Source organism: Salmo trutta, chromosome 15 (genome assembly GCF_901001165.1).
Source record: "Salmo trutta chromosome 15, fSalTru1.1, whole genome shotgun sequence".
Classification (NCBI taxonomy): Eukaryota; Metazoa; Chordata; class Actinopteri; order Salmoniformes; family Salmonidae; genus Salmo; species Salmo trutta.
Genome location: NC_042971.1, coordinates 61,951,110 through 61,973,033, shown reverse-complemented (window position 1 = coordinate 61,973,033; position 21,924 = coordinate 61,951,110). Strand labels below are relative to the sequence as shown.

At 44.4% G+C, this 21,924-nt stretch overlaps 1 pseudogene; it reads right to left on the bottom strand.

Annotated features, from left to right (window-relative positions):
• The window catches only part of LOC115148358 (muscle, skeletal receptor tyrosine protein kinase-like), a 46,964-nt pseudogene that overhangs the window by 7,273 nt on the left and 17,767 nt on the right, over nt 1-21,924 (bottom strand).

The following is a 21,924-nucleotide window of genomic DNA, read 5'->3' as shown; positions in this document are numbered from 1 at the left end:
AGCGATGCTCTGCCTTCTTAACAGCACTATCAACATGGCAGGTCCTACAGGCCCTAGTTTTGTCGCACCTGGACTGTTCAGTCGTGTGGTCAGGTGCCACAAAAAAGGACTTAGGAAAACTGCAATTGGCTCAGAACAGGGCAGCATGGCTGGTCCTTGGACGTACAACAAGAGCTAATATTAATAATATGCAGGTCAATCTCTCCTGGCTGAAAGTGGAGGAGAGATTGACTTCATCACTACTTTTATTTATGTGAGGTTAGGGTTAGGTTTAGGGTTAGGGTTAGGGTTAGGGTTAGGGGTTAGGGTTAGGGTTAGCTGTCTCTCTAAACTACTGGCACACAGCTCAGACACCCACAAGACAGTCCACAAGTCCAGAGCAGACTATGGGAGGCGCAGAGTACTACATAGAGCCATGACTACATGGAACTCTAATCCACATCAAGTAACTGACGCAGCAGTAAAATTAGATTAAAAAAAACAGATAAAAAAAACACCTTTTGGAACAGCGGGGACTTTGAAGCAACACAAACATTGGCACAGACACATGCATACACACACAAACGATAACATATGCACTATACACACACATGGATTTAGTACTGTAGATATGTGGTAGTGGTGGAGTAGGGGCCTGAGGGCACACAGTGTGTTCTGAAATCTGTGAATGTACTGTAATGTTTTTAAAATTTTATAAACTGCCTTAATTTTGCTGGACCCCAGGAAGATTAGCTGCTGCTTTGGCAGGAACTAAATGGGTATCCATAATACATACAAATTCAAACAGGGAATGAACAGAGAGACAACAGGGAGACAACAGGGAGTCAACAGGGAGTCAACAGGGAGTCAACAGGGAGTCAACAGGGAGTCAACAGGGAGTCAACAGGGAGTCAACAGGGAGTCAACAGGGAGTCAACAGGGAGTCAACAGGGAGTCAACAGGGAGTCAACAGGGAGTCAACAGGGAGTCAACAGGGAGACAACAGGGAGTCAACAGGGAGACAACAGGGAGTCAACAGGGAGTCAACAGGGAGTCAACAGGGAGTCAACAGGGAGTCAACAGGGAGACAACAGGGAGTCAACAGGGAGACAACAGGGAGTCAACAGGGAGTCAACAGGGAGTCAACAGGGAGTCAACAGGGAGTCAACAGAGTCAACAGACAGAGAGTCAACAGAGAGTCAACAGAAAGTCAGATCATATCTTGTTACATTTATTGCAATTTAATGTAATATAATCTGATTAGAGTTTCACCTGGCCTGGAAGACCCGTCCGAAGGCCCCCTCTCCGATGTCCCTGACATACTCGATGTTGTTCGTGCGGCACTCTAGAGCCAGCAGCTTGGAGTTAAGCAGTAGGGGCAGGCGCTGGTACATGGGGTTGGGGTGGAGGCGGTCCAGCAGCAGACTCTCAGAGGGTAAGGCAGTCAGGGTGGGGATCTCCATGGCTCTGGGAGAGAGGGAGAGGATTGTATTGACTATACACCAACAGGATAGAGCTACAGTATATACAGTGAGCTCTGAAAGTATGGGGACAGTGACAAATGTTTTTTTGTTTTGCCTCTGTAGTCCAACACTTTGGATTATAAATTAAAGCTTTTTGTGCATATAGTCACCCCATTTACGGGGACCAAAAGTATTCGGACAAATTCACTTATATGTGTATTAGTAAAAAGTTTAGTATTTGGTCCATTATTCCAATGATTGCATCAATGTAACGAGGGTCGTACAAAGGGGACCAAGGCACGGCGTGTAAAGTGCTCATATTTTACTTGAATAAAACACTAAATCAAAAACAACAAGCGCCCCCACACCGCCCGGCTCTGAACTGCCGACCGCCGCTGAAGACTCCGGGCTGAGGAGCGTCGCTGGAGGCTCCGGGCTGAGGAGCGTCGCTGGAGGCTCCGGGCTGTGGAGCGTCGCTGGAGGCTCCGGGCTGAGGAGCGTCGCTGAAGACTCCGGGCTGAGGAGCGTCGCTGGAGGCTCCGGGCTGAGGAGCGTTGCTGGAGGCTCCGGGCTGAGGAGCGTCGCTGGAGGCTCCGGGCTGAGGAGCGTCGCTGGAGGCTCCGGGCTGAGGAGCGTCGCTGGAGGCTCCGGGCTGTGGAGCGTCGCTGGAGGCTCCGTGCCATGGATCCTCACTACTGGTTCCGTGCCATGGATCATCACTGGAGGCTTTGTGCCGTGGATCATCCCTACAGGCTCCGGGCCATGGATTATCACTGAAGGCTTCGTGCCATGGATCATCCCTACAGGCTCCGGGCCATGGATCATCACTGGAGGCTTCGGACCATTGATCATCACTCGAGGCTTCCTACGGGGAGCTGGAACTGGTCTCACCGGACTGGGGAGACGCACTGAGGACCGAGTGCTCAAAGCAGGCACCAGCCTTACTGGGCTATTGAGGCGAACTGGAGGGAGAGTGTGGGAAGCAGGCACAGGACTTCCTGGATTCTGTAGACGCACTATAGAGAGCACGCGAGGAGCAGGCACTGGACGTACTGGATTATGGAGGCGTACCGGAGAGAGAGTGCGAGAGGCAGGCACATGCTCACCACAATGAGCACGGGGAGTTGGCTCAGGGCTCACCCCTGGCCCAGCCAAACTACCCATGTGCCCCCCCCAAAATGTTTTATTGGGGGCTGCCTTTCGTTTTTCCCCGGTAGGCTCCGATATCTGTCAATGACTTGCCCCCAAGTCCAGTTTCTCCTCTCCATCCATTCCATGTGTGACCAGGTGTCCATCTCTGCCTGGGCACGCTGCTTGATCCAGTCATGGTGGGTAGTTCTGTAACGAGGGTCGTAGAAAGGGGACCGAGGCGCGGCGTGTAAAGTGCTCATATTTTACTTTAATGAAAAACTAAATCAAAACAACAAAACGACCATCAACAGTTCCGTCAGGTTACAAGGAACAAAACAGAAAACAACTACCCACAAAACCCAAAGGAAAAACAGGCTGCCTAAGTATGGTTCCTAATCAGAGACAACGATAGACAGCTGCCTCTGGTTAGGAACCATACTCGGCCCAAGACAAAGAAATACAACACATAGAATGCCTGCCCCCCCCACACCCTGACCTAACCACATAGAGAAACAAACCCTCTCTCTCAGGTCAGGGCGTGACAATCAAGCTAGTTTGGTGTTTGGTTCCTTAGTCCAATGATTACATCAAATAAAATGTTATTTGTCACATGCGCTGAATACAACAGGTGTAGAACTTACAGTGAAATGCTTACTTACAGGCCCTTAACCAAAAATGCAGTTTTAAGAAAATACCTAAAAAAAAGTAAGAGATAAGAATAACAAATAATTAAAGAGCAGCAGTAAATAACAATAGCGGGGCTATATACAGAGGGTACCGGTACAGAGTCAATGTGGAGGCTATATACAGGGGGTACCGGTACAGAGTCAATGTGGAGGCTATATACAGAGGGTACCGGTACAGAGTCAATGTGGAGGCTATATACAGGGGGTACCAGTACAGAGTCAATGTGGAGGCTATATACAGAGGGTACCGGTACAGAGACAATGTGGAGGCTATATACAGGGGGTACCGGTACAGAGACAATGTGGAGGCTATATACAGGGGGTATCGGTACAGAGTCAATGTGGAGGCTATATACAGAGGGTACCGGTACAGAGTCAATGTGGAGGCTATATACAGGGGGTACCGGTACAGAGTCAATGTGGAGGCTATATACAGTGGGTACCGGTACAGAGTCAATGTGGAGACTATATACAGGGGGTACCGGTACAGAGTCAATGTCAATGTGCGGAGGCACCAGTGTCGAGGTAATTGAGGTAATATGTACATGTAGGTAGACTTATTAAAGTTACTGTGCATAGATGATAACAGAGAGTGGCAGCAACGTTCCCAGGGGATGCAAATAGTGTGGGTAGCCATTTGATTAGCTGTTCAGGAGTCTTATGGCTTGAGGGTAGAAGCTATTTAGGAGCCTCTTGGAGCTAGACTTGGCGCACCGGTACCGCTTGCCGTGCGGTAGCAGAGAGAACAGTCTATGACTAGGGTGGCTGGAGTCTGACAATTTTTAGGGCCTTCCTCTACACCGCCTGGTATAGAGGTCCTGGATGGCAGGAAGCTTGTCCCCGGTGATGTACTGGGACGTATGCACTACCCTCTGTAATGCCTTGTGGTCGGAGGCCGAGCAGTTGCCATTCCAGGCAGTGACACAACCTGTCAGGATGCTCTCGATGGTGCAGCTATAAAACCTTTTGAGGATCTGAGGACCTATGCTAAATCAACAAACATGATGGTGTTGGAGTTGTGCCTGGCCGTGCAGTCATGAGTGAACAGGGAGTACATGGGACTGAGCACGCACTCCTGAGGGCCCCCGTGTTGACGATCAGCGTGGCGGATGTGTTGTTACCTACCTTTACCACCTGGGGGCGGACCATCAGGAAGTCCAGGATCTAGTTGCAGAGGAAGGTGTTCAGTCCCAGGGTCCTTAGCTTATTGATGAGCTTTGAGGGCACTAGAGTGTTGAACACTTAGCTGTAGTAAATGAATAGCATTCTCACATACACTACCGTTCAAAAGTTTCGGGTCACTTAGAAATGTCCTTGTTTTTGAAAGACAACCACATTTTTTGTACATTAAAGTAGCATCAAATTGATCAGAAATACAGTGTAGACATTGTTAATGTTGTAAATGACTTTTGTAGCTGGAAACCGATGATTTTTAATGGAATATCTACATAGGCATACAGAGGCCCACTATCAGCATCCATCATTCCTGTGTTCCAATGGCACATTGTGTTAGCTAATCCAAGTTTATCTCAGCTCTCCACATTGGCTGCAGAGAGCGTGATCTCCCAGTCGTCCGGAACAGATGATGCTCTCATGCATGTTTCAGTGTTACTTGTCTCGATGCGAGCATAGACGTTATTTAGCTCGTCTGGTAGGCTCGTGTCACTGGGCAGCTCTCGGCTCTACTTCCCTTTGTAGTCTGAAATAGTTTGCAAGCCCTGCCACATCCGACGAGCGTTGGAGCCGGTGTAGCACGATTTGCCTGTTTCATGGTTCGTTTGATGTTTCGCATAGCGGGATTTCTTATAAGCTTCCGGGTTAGAGTCCTGCTCCTTGAAAGCGGCCACTCTACCCTTTATCTCAGTGCGAATGTTGCCTGTAATCCATGGCTTCTGGTTGGGGTATGTACGTACAGTCACTGTGGAGACGACATCCTCGATGCACTTATTTGATAAAACCAGTGACTGATGTGGTTTACTGCTCAGTCGGAAGAATCCCGGAACTTATTCCAGTCTGTGCAGCAAAACAGTCCTGAAGTTTAGCATCTGCTTCATCTGACCACTTTTTTATAGACCGAGTCTTCCTGCTTTAATTTTTGCTTGTAAGCAGGAATCGGGAGGATAGAGTTAAGGTCAGATTTGCCAAATGGAAGGTGAGATTTGTACGCGTCTGTGGTGTAAAGGTGTTCAAGAATTTTTTCCCTCTGTTTAAACATTTAACACGCTGATACAAATTAGGTAAAACTGATTTAAGTTTCCCTCATTAAAGTCCCCGGCCATTAGGAGCGCCGCCTCTGGATGAGCACTTTCCTTTTGCTTATGGCGGAACACAGCTCATTGAGTGAGGTTTTAGTGCCAGCCTCGGTCTGTTGTGGTATTTAGACAGCTACGAAAATACAGATGAAAACTCTCTAGGTAGATAGTGTGGTCTACAGCTTATTCTAGGGAAAGGAAAAAAGAGAGAGATAACAGAGGTCAGTAATGATATTGTGGGACCCCAGCAGTATGAGAGGTCAGTATGATATTGTGGGACCCCAGCAGTATGAGAGCTCAGTAATGATATTGTGGGACCCCAGCAGTATGAGAGGTCAGTAATGATATTGTGGGACCCCAGCAGTATGAGAGGTCAGTATGATATTGTGGGACCCCAGCAGTATGAGAGGTCAGTAATGATATTGTGGGACCCCAGCAGTATGAGAGATCAGTAATGATCCTTGGTACCCCAGCAGTATGAGAGGTCAGTAATGATATTGTGGGACCCCAGCAGTATGAGAGGTCAGTAATGATATTGTGGGACCCCAGCAGTATGAGAGGTCAGTAATGATATTGTGGGACCCCAGCAGTATGAGAGGTCAGTATGATATTGTGGGACCCCAGCAGTATGAAAGGTCAGTATGATATTGTGGGACCCCAGCAGTATGAGAGGTCAGTAATGATATTGTGGGACCCCAGCAGTATGAGAGGTCAGTAATGATATTGTCACACCCCAGCAGTATGAGAGGTCAGTAATGATATTGTGGGACCCCAGCAGTATGAGAGGTCAGTAATGATCCTGTGGGACCCCAGCAGTATGAGAGGTCAGTAATGATCCTGTGGGACCCCAGCAGTATGAGAGGTCAGCATGATATTGTGGGACCCCAGCAGTATGAGAGGTCAGTATGATATTGTGGGACCCCAGCAGTAAAAGAGGTCAGTATGATATTGTGGGACCCCAGCAGTATGAGAGGTCAGTAATGATATTGTGGGACCCCAGCAGTATGAGAGGTCAGTAATGATATTGTGGGACCCCAGCAGTATGAGAGGTCAAAGGTCAGTATGATATTGTGGGATCGCAGTGGTATGAGAGGTCAGTATGATATTGTGGGATCCCAGTGGTATGAGAGGTATGACCAGAGCCCTATGCGAAAAAGTTGCTATTTAGAACACATCCCAGGCCTTCTGCGTTGTTTTTACAGTTCCATTACTGAGAGGGTTTTACCTCTTAGAGTGTGTGTAGTGTGTCGTGTGTGTAGTGTGTTACAGTGTTAACCAGCACAGTGATTTACCTGTTGGCTCCATCTCTGACAGGGGATACCAGAGCTGGTGATGTTGACTGGTCCTTGGTAGAACCTTCCTTTTGTCATTGTAACACGTTGCTGTTCAGATAAATCATCAGCATCAGACTGCAAGCTGGAAATATAGTATTGGAAACAATGTCCTTTAGAAATACAGGTTTTTATACTGTATTTTCAAAGAACAGGAAATACATCTACACTTACTTGTGACTTGATCTTTCTTTAAATCTGAAAGACAAACACAACATATGAACAATAAGACTGTAGTTTAGGAGGGAGAATACCGATTGGTGCATTTAATGAGGGAGAATACCGATTGGTGTATTTAGTGAGGGAGAATAGCGATTGGTGTATTTAGTGAGGGAGAATGCTGATTGGTGTAGTTAATGAGGGAGAATGCTGATTGGTGTAGTTAATGAGGGAGAATGCTGAAATGTACAGTTAATGAGTGAGAATTTTAATTGGTAACTCTACAAAACAAATCAATTGGAAATAGTATTTGTCTGAAATGGCAATGCATTCCCTGTGTAGTGCGCAACTCTAACCATAGCCCCCTATGGGCCCTAACCCTAGCCCTATGGGCCCTAGCCCTAGCCCCCTATGGGCCCTAGCCCTAGCCCTATGGGCCCTAACCCTAGCCCCCTATGGGCCCTAACCCTAGCCCCCTATGGGCCCTAACCCTAGCCCTATGGGCCCTAGCCCTAACCCCCTATGGGCCCTAGCCCTAGCCCCCTATGGGCCCTAGCCCTATGGGCCCTAGCCCTATGGGCCCTATGGGCCCTAGCCCTATGGGCCCTAACCCTAGCCCCCTATGGGCCCTAACCCTAGCCCTATGGGCCCTAACCCCCTTTTGGGCCCTAACCCTAGCCCCCTATGGGCCCTAGCCCCCTATGGGCCCTAGCCCCCTATGGGCCCTAGCCCCCTATGGGCCCTAACCCCCTATGGGCCCTAACCCCCTATGGGCCCTAACCCCCTATGGGCCCTAACCCCCTATGGGCCCTAACCCCCTATGGGCCCTAACCCCCTATGGGCCCTAACCCCCTATGGGCCCTAACCCCCTATGGGCCCTAACCCTAGCCCTGTAGTGTAACGCAGTGAATGTGTGAGTGTGTTTGTAAAACATGGTGTGTGTGTCCGAAGTGACAAGGTACAAATCTGTCATTCTGCCCCTGAACAAGGCAGTTAACCCACAGTTACATTTACATTTTAGTCATTTAGCCGACGCTCTTATCCAGAGCGACTTACAGTAGTGAATGCATACATTTCATTTCATGCATTTTTTTTCTTTGTACTGGCCCCCCGTGGGAATCGAACCCACAACCCTGGCTTTGCACACACCATGCTGGCGTTGCAAACACCATGCTCTACCAACTGAGCCACAGGGAAGACTATGTTCCTAGGCCGTCATTGAAAATAAGATTTTTTTCTTAACTGACTTGCCTAGTTAAATAAAGGTACAATAAAATAAATTAAATAAAAAGTAGTTGGTGTTTGTAATACTGTGTTTGTGTAAAGCATTGAGTGTGTGCGCGTGTGTGTAAAACAGTGAGCGTATGTAAACTTTCATTGTCAATATGACTGAGTGTGTAACCCTGTAGTAATGTAGTCCAGATGTTGACTGAGTGTGTAACCCTGTAGTAATGTGGTCCAGATGTTGACTGAGTGTGTAACCCTGTAGTAATGTGGTCCAGATGTTGACTGAGTGTGTAACCCTGTAGTAATGTGGTCCAGATGTTGACTGAGTGTGTAACCCTGTAGTAATGTGGTCCAGATGTTGACTGAGTGTGTAACCCTGTAGTAATGTTATCCAGATGTTGACTGAGTGTGTAACCCTGTAGTAATGTGGTCCAGATGTTGACTGAGTGTGTAACCCTGTAGTAATGTGGTCCAGATGTTGACTGAGTGTGTAACCCTGTAGTAATGTAGTCCAGATGTTGACTGAGTGTTTAACCCTGTAGTAATGTAGTCCAGATGTTGACTGAGTGTGTAACCCTGTAGTAATGTGGTCCAGATGTTGACTGAGTGTGTAACCCTGTAGTAATGTAGTCCAGATGTTGACTGATTGTGTGTAACCCTGTAGTAATGTAGTCCAGATGTTGACTGATGGAGTCTTGTGTTCATCGTGCCTCACATCAAACTCGCCCTATATGGCCTAGCATAGCCATGGAGCAATGTTTGCATAGCAACACAGTTATTTGGATAGACCCGGTGTTTATTGTCTGAATGGGATCCAGAGGAAGCAACATACCGTTTTAATTCCTGGACAAAGCATTCCCTCTAGCAAACACACAAAGTATGATTACATTAGGAGATCACTGTATGGTCACATTGGGAGCTGTTACACTGAGCCCTCAGTAATAGATGGCGTATTGTATATCTGGCCGTTCAAACATCATCCAGAAACACCAGAATAAGGGTAAGAGGCCTGAAGAGTGGCTCTTTACATAAAATAAAGAAAGACTGAATATTGCTAATACTCCGTAGGAGAAAGACAGTCAGTCTTACCTCCACTCTACAGGGAAGGGACAGGACAGGATCTGTGTTTTACCTCCACTCTACAGGGAAGGAACAGGATCCGTGTTTTACCTCCACTCTACAGGGAAGGGACAGGATCCGTGTTTTACCTCCACTCTACAGGGAAGGGACAGGATCCGTGTTTTACCTCCACTCTACAGGGAAGGGACAGGATCCGTGTTTTACCTCCACTCTACAGGGAAGGGACAGGATCCGTGTTTTACCTCCACTCTACAGGGAAGGGTCCGGATCCGTGTCTTACCTCCACTCTACAGGGAAGGGACAGGATCCGTGTTTTACCTCCACTCTACAGGGAAGGGACAGGATCCATGTTATACCTCCATTCTACAGGGAAGGGACAGGATCCGTGTTTTACCTCCACTCTACAGGGAAGGGACAGGATCCGTATTTTACCTCCACTCTACAGGGAAGGGACAGGATCCGTGTCTTACCTCCTCTCTACAGGGAAGGGAGGGGAACCGTGTTTTACCTCCACTCTACAGGGAAGGGTCCGGATCCGTGTTTTACCTCCACTCTACAGGGAAGGGACAGGATCCGTGTTTTAGCTCCACTCTACAGGGAAGGGACAGGATCCGTATTTTACCTCCAATCTACAGGGAAGGGACAGGATCCGTGTTTTACCTCCACTCTACAGGGAAGGGACAGGATCCGTGTTTTACCTCCACTCTACATAAAAGGGACAGGATCCGTGTTTTAGCTCCACTCTACAGGGAAGGGACAGGATCCGTGTTTTACCTCCACTACAGGGAAGGGGGACAGGATCCGTGTTTTACCTCCACTCTACAGGGAAGGGATCCGTGTTTTTCCTCCACTCTACAGGGACAGGATCCGTGTTTTACCTCCACTCTACAGGGAAGGGGGACAGGATCCGTGTCTTACCTCCTCTCTACAGGGAAGGGACAGGATCTGTGTTTTACCTCCACTCTACAGGGAAGGGACAGGATCCATGTTTTACCTCCACTCTACAGGGAAGGGACAGGATCCGTGTTTTACATCCACTCTACAGGGAAGGGAGGGGATCCGTGTTTTACATCCACTCTACAGGGAAGGAACGGGATCCGTGTTTTACCTTCACTCTACAGGGAAGGGACAGGATCCGTGTTTTAACTCCACTCTACAGGGAAGGGGGACAGGATCCGTGTTTTACCTCCACTCTACAGGGAAGGGACAGGATCCGTGTTTTACCTCCACTCTACAGGGAAGGGACTGGATCCGTGTTTTACCTCCACTCTACAGGGAAGGGGGACAGGATCCGTGTTTTACCTCCACTCTACAGGGAAGGGACAGGATCCGTGTTTTACCTCCACTCTACAGGGAAGGGACTGGATCCGTGTTTTACCTCCACTCTACAGGGAAGGGACAGGATCCGTGTTTTACCTCCACTCTACAGGGAAGGGACAGGATCCGTGTTTTACCTCCACTCTACAGGGAAGGAACAGGATCCGTGTTTTACCTCCACTCTACAGGGAAGGGGGACAGGATCCGTGTTTTACCTCCACTCTACAGGGAAGGGGGACAGGATCCGTGTTTTTCCTCCACTCTACAGGGAAGGGTCCGGATCTGTGTTTTACCTCCACTCTACAGGGAAGGGACAGGATCCGTGTTTTACCTCCACTCTACAGGGAAGGGTCCGGATCCGTGTTTTACCTCCACTCTACAGGGAAGGGGGACAGGATCCGTGTTTTACCTCCACTCTACAGGGAAGGGTCCGGATCCGTGTTTTACCTCCACTCTACAGGGAAGGGAGGGGATCCGTGTTTTACCTCCACTCTACAGGGAAGGGAGGGGATCCGTGTTTTACCTCTGCTCTACAGGGAAGGGACAGGATCCGTGTTTTACCTCCACTCTACAGAGAAGGGAGGGGATCCGTGTTTTACCTCCACTCTACAGGGAAGGGACAGAATCCGTGTTTTACCTCCACTCTACAGGGAAGGGACAGGATCCGTGTTTTACCTCCACTCTACAGGGAAGGGACAGAATCCGTGTTTTACCTCCACTCTACAGGGAAGGGACAGGATCCGTGTTTTACCTCCACTCTACAGGGAAGGGACAGAATCCGTGTTTTACCTCCACTCTACAGGGAAGGGACAGGATCCGTGTTTTTCCTCCACTCTACAGGGAAGGGACAGAATCCGTGTTTTACCTCCACTCTACAGGGAAGGGACAGGATCCGTGTTTTACCTCCACTCTACAGGGAAGGGACAGGATCCGTGTTTTACCTCCACTCTACAGGGAAGGGACAGGATCCATTGACCAGCAGCAGAGCAGGACAAAGGAGGAACAGATTAATAGAGGTTATTAATCCATTGTTCCTCTGTAAAGAGAGTAAGCAACTACCCATTGTTTCTACTCTGTAAAGAGACCTTGCTGCTGTGATTGCCTGATCATAGTAGTGAGGAGACCAGGGAGGTCTGTGTGAGTGGCTGGATGTGTGTGTGTGTGTGTGTGTTTCAGCCTTAAATCATTGGCTTCATGTAGAGGGCATGGGGGGGGGGGGTCACTGGGCTCTGAGCTGAAGAGCCACAGCAAAGTATTTACTTTAAAAATCAAAACAATGCATTTCCTGCAGCTTTTATACAGATTCAACATTAATTGTATTGTAAGTTATCTACAGAGTTCAGTTGTCAGTCTGATATAAAACAGTGATTCCCCCCAAATGGGGAGAAAGAGAGAGAAATACCAGAGCTGACTGGGAGAAAGTGAAGATACTCCGAGATACCTCTCTCTCTCTCTCACACACACACACACACACACACACACACACACACACACACACACACACACACACACACAGAGAGAGAGAGCAGCTAGAAAAACATCTGAGTTAAAATCAACACACTGGGTAAACAACTAAACACATTCTGACCAACACACTGGTTAAACAACTAAACACATTCTGACCAACACACTGGGTAAACAACTAAACACATTCTAACCAACACACTGGGTAAACAACTAAACACATTCTGACCAACACACTGGGTAAACAACTAAACACATTCTGACCAACACACTGGGTAAACAACTAAACACATTCTGACCAACACACTGGGTAAACAACTAAACACATTCTCCTGAAAAACAGGATACTGTAGATATACTGTGTATATATATATATATATATATATATATATATATATATATATATATATATATATAGATATAGATATATATATATATATATATATATATAGCATGTAGATAGATATACATATATATATACAGTGAGGGAAAAAAGTATATGATCCCCTGCTGATATTGTTCGTTTGCCCACTGACAAAGAAATGATCAGTCTATAATTTTAATGGTAGGTTTATTTGAACAGTGAGAGATAGAATAACAAAATAATCTAGAAAAACGCATGTCAAAACTGTTATAAAATGATTTGCATTTCAATGAGGGAAATAAGTATTTGACCCCTCTGCAAAACATGACTTAGTACTTGGTTGCAAAACCCTTGTTGGCAATCACAGAGGTCAGACGTTTCTTGTAGTTGGCCACCAGGTTCGCACACATCTCAGGAGGGATTTTGTCCCACTCCTCTTTGCAGATCTTCTCCAAGTCATTAAGGTTTCAAGGCTGCATTTGGCAGCTCGAACCTTCAGCTCCCTCCACAGATTTTCTATGGGATTAAGGTCTGGAGACTGGCTAGGCCACTCCAGGACCTTAATGTGCTTCTTCTTGAGCCACTCCTTTGTTGCCTTGGCCGTGTGCTTTGGGTCATTGTCATGCTGGAATACCCATCCACGACCCATTTTCAATGCCCTGGCTGAGGGAAGGAGGTTCTCACCCAAGATTTGACGGTACATGGCCCCGTCCATCGTCCCTTTGATGAGGTGAAGTTGTCCTGTCCCCTTCGCAGAAAAACACCCCCAAAGCATAATGTTTTCACCTCCATGTTTGACAGTGGGGATGGTGTTCTTGGGGTCATAGGCAGCATTCCTCTTCCTCCAAACACGACGAGTTGAGTTGATGTCAAAGAGCTCCATTTTGGTCTCATCTGACCACAACACTTTCACCCAGTTGTCCTCTGAATTATTTAGATGTTCATTGGCAAACTTCAGACGGGCATGTATATGTGCTTTCTTGAGCAGGGGGACCTTGCGGGCGCTGCAGGATTTCAGTCCTTCACGGCGTAGTGTGTTACCAATTGTTTTCTTGGTGACTATGGTCCCAGCTGCCTTGAGATCATTGACAAGATCCTCCTGTGTAGTTCTGGGCTGATTCCTCACCGTTCTCATGATCATTGCAACTCCACGAGGTGAGAACTTGCATGGAGCCCCAGGCCGAGGGAGATTGACAGTTCTTTTGTGTTTCTTCCATTTGCGAATAATCGCACCAACTGTTGTCACCTTCTTACCAAGCTGCTTGACGATGGTCTTGTAGCCCATTCCAGATTTCTATGAAATCCTTGGAGAGCTTGGAGAGTTTGGAATCTGATTGATTGATTGCTTCTGTGGACAGGTGTCTTTTATACAATTAACAAACTGAGATTAGGAGCACTCCCTTTAAGAGTGTGCTCCTAATCTCAGCGCGTTACCTGTATAAAAAGACACCTGGGAGCCAGAAATCTTTCTGATTGAGAGGGGGTCAAATACTTATTTCTCTCATTAAAATGCAAATCAATTTATAACATTTTTGACATGCATTTTTTTGTTGTTATTCTGTCTCTCACTGTTCAGGGCTTTGTGATGGCCACTCCAATACCTTGACTTTGTTGTACTTAACCATTTTACCACAACTTTGGAAGTATGCTTGGGGTCATTGTCCATCTGGAAGACCCATTTGTGACTAGGCTTTAACTTCCTGACTGATGTCTTGAGATTTTGCTTCAATGTATCCACATAATTTCCCTTCCTTCTGATGCCATCTATTTTGTGAAGTGCACCAGTCCCTCCTCCAGCAAAGCACCCCACAACATGATGCTGCCACCCCCGTGCTTCACGGTTGGGATGGTGTTCTTCGGCTTGCAAGCTTCCCCCTTTTTTCCTCCAAACATAATGATGGTCATTATGGCCAAACAGTTATATTTTTGTTTCATTAACCTAGAGGACATTTCTTCAAAAAGTACGATCTTTGTCCCCATGTGTAGTTGCAAACCGTAGTCTGGCTTTTTTATCCCGATTTTGGAGCAGTGGCTTCTTCCTTGCTGAGCGGCCTTTCAGGTTATGCCGGTATAGGACTCGTTTTACTGTGGATATAGATATGTTTGTACCTGTTTCCTTCAGCACCTTCACAAGGTCCTTTGCTGTTGTTCTGGGATTGATTTGCACTTTTCGCACCAAAGTATGTTCATCTCTAGGAGACAGAACGCATCTCCTTCCTGAGCGGTATGATGGCTGCGTGGTCCCATGGTGTTTATACTTGCGTACAATTGTTTGTACAGATGAACGTGGTACCTTAAAGAGGTTTGGAAATAGCTGTCAAGGATGAACCAGACTTGTGGAGCTCTCAATTTTTTTTCTGAAGTCTTGGCTGATTTTACATCCACAGGTACACCTCCAATTGACTGAAATTATGTTAATTAGCCTATCAGAAGCTTCTAAAACCATGACATAATTTTCTGGAATTTTCCAAGCTGTTTAAAGGCACAGTCAACTTACTGTACGTACACTTCTGACCCAATGGAATTGTGATACAGTGAATTATAAATGAAATAATCTGTCTGTAACCAATTGTTGGAAAATTGCTTGTGTCATGCACAAAGTAGATGTCCTAAGCGACTTGCCAAAACTATAGTTTGTCAACAAGAAATTGGTGGAGTGGTTGAAAAACGAGTTTTAATGATTCCAAACTAGGTGTATGTAAACTTTACATACACCTTACACAAGTTTACATACACCTTAGCCAAATACATTTAAACTCAGTTTTTCACAATTCCTGACATGTAATCCTCAGGAGAAGTACTGTCTTTCAACATCAAGGTTCAGGAGTAGTGTAGTCTGGCACCACCTAGGTTCAGTAGTAGTGTTGTCTGGCACCACCTAGGTTCAGGAGTAGTGTTGTCTGGCACCACCTAGGTTCAGGACTAGTGTTGTCTGGCACCACCTAGGTTCAGGACTAGTGTTCTCTTTCACCACATAGGTTGAGAAATAGTGTTTTCTGGCACCACCTAGGTTCAGGACTAGTGTTGTCTGGCACCACCTAGGTTCAGGAGTAGTGTTGTCTGGCACCACCTAGGTTCAGGACTAGTGTTGTCTAGCACCACCTAGGTTCAGGAGTAGTGTTGTCTGGCACCACCTAGGTTCAGGAGTAGTGTTGTCTGGCACCACCTAGGTTCAGGACTGGTGTTGTCTGGCACCACCTAGGTTCAGGAGTAGTGTTGTCTGGCACCACCTAGGTTCAGGACTAGTGTTGTCTGGCACCACCTAGGTTCAGGGGTAGTGTTGTCTGGCACCACCTAGGTTCAGGACTAGTGTTGTCTGGCACCACCTAGGTTCAGGACTAGTGTTGTCTGGCACCACCTAGATTCAGGAGTGGTGTTGTCTGGCACCACCTAGGTTCAGGAGTAGTGTTGTCTGGCACCACCTAGTGGTCTGTCATGCAAACTAGGCTGTATTAAGGTCATTGAAGAAGACTTACCCTATACTTCTAGGGAGATTTGTTTGGAGAGGACTTACCCTGCACTTCTATGGAGACTGGTTTGAAGAAGACTTACCCTGTACTTCTATGGAGACTGGTTTTGAGAAGGCGACCCCTGTACTTCTATGGGGACTGGTTTGGAGAAGGACTTACCCTGTACTTCTATGGTGACTTGTTTGGAGAAGGACTTACCTCTACTTCTGTGGAGACTTGGTTTGGAGAAGGCTTTCCCTGTACTTCTGTGGAGACTTGGTTTGGAGAAGGCTTACCCTGTACTTCTATGGAGATTGGTTTGGACTGGCGATCCCGAAGCTGTTCTTGGCTACGGAGCGGTACTGTCCCGCGTCTTCCTTGCTGTTCTTATGGATTTTCAGAGCCCCATAATCCAGAACGGTGATCCGATCACTCACCTGTTCAGAGTATTTTTTTGTACTTGTATTTTTTATCATAATTGATTTTTTTAAACACACGATCCACATGCAGTGAAGCCACTCACCTGTCCAAACCACCATCCCCACCCAACCAATCAACTACACACCTGATGTGCCAACTACCAATAAAGAGAAAAAACTGGAAAATAGACCAGAATAAAGAGACCCGAACAAAGGAAAACAACAAAAGAACAATGTAAACCATCAAAGACAATACAACTAAGTATTCAGACCATTCACTCAGTACTTTGTTGAAGAACCTTTGGCAGCGATTACAGCCTTGAGTCTTCTTGGGTATGATGCTACAAACTTGGCACACTTGTATTTGGTACATTTCTCCAATTCTTCTTTGCTGATCCTCTCAAGCTATGTCAGGTTGGATGGGTAGCGTCACTGCAAAGCTATTTTCAGGTCTTTCCAGAGATGCTCGATCAGGTTCAAGTCCGGGCTCTGGCTGGGCCACTCAAGGACATTCAGAGACTTTTCCCGAAGCCACTCCTGCATTGTCTTGGCTGTGTGCTTAGGGACGTTGTCCTGTGGAAGGTGAACCTTCACCCCAGTCTGAGGTCCTGAATGCTCTGGAGCAGGTTTTCATCAAGGATCTCTCTGTACTTTGCTCCATTCATCTTTCCCTTGATCCTGACTAGTCTCCCAGTCCCTGCCGCTGATAAACACTCCCATAGCATGATGCTGCCCCCACCATGCTCCACCGTAGGGATGGTGCAAGGTTTCATCCAGACGTGTCGCTTGGCATTCCAAGCCAGCAGCATACCACCCTGCATCCAACTGCTGGCTTGCTTCTGATGCTAAGCAGGGTTGGTCCTGGTCAGTCCCTGGATGGGGGACCAGATGCTGCTGGAAGTGGTATTGGAGGGCCAGTAGGAGGCACTCTTTCCTCTGGTCTAAAAAATATCCCAATGCCCCAGGGCAGTGATTGGGGACACTGCCCTGTGTAGGGTGCCGTCTTTCGGATGGGACGTTAAACGGGTGTCCTGACTCTCTGAGGTCATTAAAGATCCCATTGCACTTATCGTAAGAGTAGGGGTGTTAACCCCAGTGTCCTGGCTAAATTCCCAATCTGGCACTCATACCATCACGGCTGTCTAATCATCCCCAGCTTACAATTGGCTCATTCATCCCCCTCCTCTCCCCTGAAACTATTCCCCAGGTCGTTGCTGTAAATGAGAATGTGTTCTCAGTCAACTTACCTGGTAAAATAACGGTAAAATAAAATAAAAATAAATAAAATTCAGGACAAAGAGTTAAATCTTGGTTTCATCAAACTCCAAGTGGGCTGTCATGTACCTTTTAACTGAGGAGTGACTTCCATCTGGCCACTGTACCATAAAGGCCTGATTGGTGGAGTGCTGCAGAAATGGTTGTCCTTCTGTAAGGTTCTCCCATCTACACAGAGGACCTCTGGAGCTCTGTCAGAGTGACCATCGGGTTCTTGGTCACCTCCTTGACCAAGTCCATTCTCCCCTGATTGCTCAGTTTGGTCGGGAAGCCAGCTTCACGAAGAGTCTTGGTGGTTCCAAACTTCTTCTATTTAAGAATGATGGAGGCCACTGTGTTCTTGGGGATGCTGCAGAAATGTTTTTGTCCCCTTCCCCAGATCTGTGCCTCTACACAATCCTGTCTCATAGCTCTACGGACAATTCCTTTGACCTCATGGCTTGGTTTTTGCTCTGACATACACAGTCAGCTGTGGGACCTTATATAGACAGGTGTGTGCCTTTAAAAATCATATACATTCAATTGAATTTACCACAGGTGGACTCCAATGAAGTTGTAGAAACCTCTCAAGGATGATCAATGGAAACGGATGATCAAGGATGAACCTGAGCTCAATTTCAGGTCTTATAGCAAAGTGTCTGAATACTTATAAATAAGGTATCTGTTTTTTATCTTTAATACATTTGCAAACATTTAAAAAAAACCTGTTTTGCTTTTTCATTATGAGGTATTGTGTGCAGATTATTATATATATTTTTTAATGCATTTCAGAATAAGGCTGTAACGTAACAACTTGGCCAACCACTTCGGATTTCTACGATACTATCTTTAAACAATGCTGTGATGTTTAATATGTTCAGAGTATTGATTGATTGATTGTTAATGTAGCCGAGTAAGAACACATTTGATATCTTCATTGAATTGAAGCTGTTTCATAGTTACCATTTTTTTTTAATCTTGTTTATTTTTTTTTAATTTAGGGGTGGATCAGCTTAATATTGCGGAAAGATTGTTGCTTCCATCATTGTAATTGTCTGCATCATTTCCAATCGCCCATATATTTTTTGGGTAAATATATATATATATCCATACATGCATGCATACATACATATACACATTTATACATACACATACCTATATAGACATACATACTTTTTTAAAGAATATACCTTTATTATTATTCCCCTCAAACCCAACCACCGATCGCCCAATTGGAGTAAACTAAAACACTTCGGCTTTTACCTTCAATTCATTCATCTTAACACATATATACATACATACATACATATACACACTTTTTTTAAATATACCTTTATTATTCCCCCCAAAAATCTAGTTTGAAGCATTTGAAGAGTTTATATCCCATATCTGTGTATTTTGCTTCCCATCAATGTAATTGTCTACCTCATTTCCAATCCCCCATATATTGTTTTGGTAAATATATATATCCACATACATACACGCATGCATACATATACACATATCTACATACACATATCTACATACACATACCTATATAGACATACATACCTTTTTAAGAATATACCTTTATTATTCCCCCAAACCCTACCACCCTTTCCCCAATTGGAGTAAACTAATAAACACTTTTATTTATACATACTATACACATTTTACATACAATCTATTTTACAACAGTTCCTTTTTGTTTGTTTTTAGTCCTTCCTCTATTTCTGATGTTCATCCAGTTTGATTTCTACTTGTAACTGTGCTATTTCACAAAAGTTCTGAACCTATATACATTTTACAAACCCCGTATGTTTTACATTGGTTATCTTGGTATTAGTCCCACCCTTCAGCTCCATTCAACCCCTCTCATCTATCTCTCAACATCATCCATTTTGGATTTCTATTTGCCATATATTTTTTAACTGTGCTGTGATGCTTCACAAAACAATTGAACCTTTCTATTCTCATAGCTACTACAGATTGTAAATGAAAAATAAACATTATTGCTAAAATAATTATTATATTATTGATTGATTGACTATGGCTTTTCAAATCACCCAGTATTGCTATCTGCAGCGTTAGTTCTAGGCAAATGTTGCAATTCTTCAGCCATTCCTGGACCTGTGACGAAAAACTAGCTACATATGGACAATAACAAAATAAATGATCTAGTGACTCTGCCTCCTCACAGCAAAATCTGCAGAGCTGGGAAGATTGTATCCCCCATATATATAACATTATATTAGTTGCAAGAATTTTGTATAGTAATTTAAATTGAAAAATTTGAAGTTTTGAATCCGCCGTTGTTTTGTGTATCAATTCATAAACCATGTGCCATGGAATGGGTAAATCGAAAATCTCTTCCCAACTATTTTGCAATTTATATGGCACAGCTGTCAGTTTTTTGGTCCTTAAATTAAATTGGTATATGTTTTTATTTATCACACTTTTCTTTAACCATGTATGTTCTTTAATACAGGGCCAACAAACAAGTTCCTTACCTTTTTCCCCTTCTACTTGCCTCTTCCATTTTTGTGGTAATGCTGCAATTAATTGGTTGTAATTTTGGGTAGAGCAGACATTTCCATATGTCTGTGTTAGCTTTATGTGTGACATAACTCCACCAGTCCTATTTATAATATCATTCACTAAAATTATACCATTTTTAAACATTTCTTCGAAAAATCGTTTTTTTTTATCAATTAGTATATTTGAGTTTAACCACAATATTTGTTGTGTTATTTCTTCTGCCTTTTCAGATGTTTTAAACTGACATTTCAACCAACTTTCTAAGGCTTGTTTAAAAAATAACGATATTTTAGAGATTATTTCCTTTTCAAACAACTGAAAGTGGGCAGGTGTAATCTGAATAAAGGGAAAAAGACCCTTCTTGAACATAGGATGAGACATTCTTACCAATTTACTAGAGAACCAGTTTGGATTTAAGTATAACTTTGGTATGATTGATGCCTTTAGTGAGAGGTCTAATGCTTTAATATTTAATCATTTCTGCCCTCCGAATTCATATTTGTCATATAAATAGGCCTTTTTATTTTCATCTGGCTTGCAGTTCCAAATAAAATTGAATATTTTTTGTTCATATCATTTAAAAAGCAGGTCACTAGGTGTAGGCAAAACCATAAGCAAATAGGTAAACTGTGATAACTAAAGAGTTAATCAAGGGGATTTTTCCAAAAATAGACAGGTATTTTCCTTTCCATGGTAGCAAGATCTTATCTATTTTTGCTAACTTTCTATAAAAATGTATTGGAGTGAGATCATTTCTTTCTTTTGGGATTTGAATACCGAGTATGTCCACATCTCCGTCCGACCATTTAATTGGTAAACTACATGGTAATGTAAAATTTGCATTTTTTTGTGATCCAATACGTAACACTTATCATAATTTGGTTTTAATCCAGAGGATAGCAAAAGTATCTTGATCCTCTATGAGGCTGTGGAGAGACTCTAATTGTGGTTTTAAAAGAAAACATGAATCATCGGTGTACAATGACACCTTAGTTTTTAAGCCACAGATTTCTAATCCCTTAATATTATTGTTTGATCTAATCTTAACAGCTAACATTTCAATGGCAATAATAAATAAATATGCAGATAGTGGACAACCTTGTTTTACTCCTCTAGATAGTTTAAAACTTTCTGAGATGTAGCCATTATTTACTATCTTACACCTAGGGTTACTATACATAACTTTAACCCATTTTATAAGAGATTCCCCAAAATTGAAATATTGTAGGCATTTAAATATAAACTCCAGTCGAACTTTATCAAAAGCCTTTTCAAAATCAGCTATGAAAACCAGGCCTGGTGTCCCCGATATTTCATAGTATTCTATTGTTTCCAGTACTTGTCTTATATTATCTCCAATGTATCGTTCATGTAAAACACCTGTCTGATTCGGATGAATAATATCTGACAATACTTTTTTAATTCTATGCTCCAAGCATTTTGCTAGGATTTTTGCATCACAACACTGAAGTGTAAGAGGTCTCCAATTTTTTTTATGGACTGGATCTGGAGTTTTCCCATCCTTAAAGGCTTTAATTGCATCAAGCAGTTCCTCCTCTGTAATTTGGCCTTCACATGAGTCTTTCTGTACAGATGGTAATTTTACATTATTATTAGGAGAAAAAAAAACATACAATTAGTTTCAGTTAGTGGAGATGGAGGAGCCTGAAATGAAAACATATTCTTAAAGTACTTTACTTCCTCTTTCAAAATATCATTTGGTGAATCATGCGTGACTCCATCATTTGTAACAAGTTTTAATACATTTCTTTTGGTAGCATTTCTATATTGAAGATTGAAAAATAATTTGGTGCATTTTTCCCCATATTCCA